This window comes from Camelus bactrianus, chromosome 11 (genome assembly GCF_048773025.1).
Source record: "Camelus bactrianus isolate YW-2024 breed Bactrian camel chromosome 11, ASM4877302v1, whole genome shotgun sequence".
NCBI lineage: Eukaryota > Metazoa > Chordata > Mammalia > Artiodactyla > Camelidae > Camelus > Camelus bactrianus.
In genome coordinates, this window is record NC_133549.1 from 45,199,913 (window position 1) to 45,201,089 (window position 1,177).

Consider the following 1,177-nt stretch of genomic DNA (forward strand, 5'->3'; position numbering starts at 1 on the left):
TAGCTGTCTGCTTAGGACTCTGCAGACCACCAGGTACACACTAGATTTTCTATTTCTCAAACAGAAAACAATGCAAAGAACCCTTCTTCTGGCCCTGCAGGTTGTGTTGTTTCTGACTAAAGGTTTGCAGGATCTTCATCTGTCCACTCACAGGCACACTTGGGCCCAGCATTAAAAGGAACATGCTACTATGTGCCCAAGTGAACTCAGGAATAGCTGCCCTCTGGACTTCAGAGAGAACAGACAGCTGGTGGCTGTATATTTTGTTTGGCTCCTCCCCACTCCCTCAGGTCACACTCTGCCCAGGCATGGTGGGGTAAAAGTCCTTTCTTCTCAGTTTCAGTGGAAATCCAGCCCCCTCTGCTACTAGCAAATGACTCTGCCACTCATTTCTGGTCCTCCCCTCCATTGTGGTAAGGACAAGTAAAGCTGATCGAGAGCTTTATTGTAGTAATTCCAGCAGCACATAGAAGTTAACTGATATGTGGTCTGCTGCATGAGTGTTTTCTTATATATGTGAAGGCTTTTAAAAAAGGAAAAAACTTCTATACATAGCACAACAGCATTTAAATCAAGCGACTTGAGTTCTTTTCCTGGGCGATACACTCTGGAGACTTCAGTTGTGTGGCACTGACATGAATAGTGAATGCAGCAGGAAATGTGTTTTTCCAACATAAGACAATAGCAGCTTTAAAGGGCAATGCAGGCAGGCATGTTTGGGCCCTACCTGCATGACCAACTCAGAGAATCTGGCTTGCAGAGAAAACTACTTAAAAAGGTAATTTCCTGTTATTCTTGGGTGAAGAGAAATTGGTTGGGAATTATTATAGGCAACCTGGAAAGCAGGAAGCATAAAAAGGTATTGGCCAGAGCAAAATCATACTATCCTTAAAATTAAGGCAAAATTTTGATGGAAGGTGTGTCATTTCTAATTGTCTTAACTTTTAATTCCTTTTATAAAAAAGAACAGAATGTAAAGAATAGGATATAATAGAATAATTAACTCTAGTGAAAATAGAATTGAGCACCTATTCTGAAACACAGAATTGTTAGGATACAGCCCCTTGGTGAGCTGACAGTTTAGTGGGGGAAGACTGATGTGTGACATAGGAGACACTTCCGCTGAGAGAAACAGTGTGGCCTAGACTAGTAAGGCGCAAGCTTTGAGGAGGTGGTG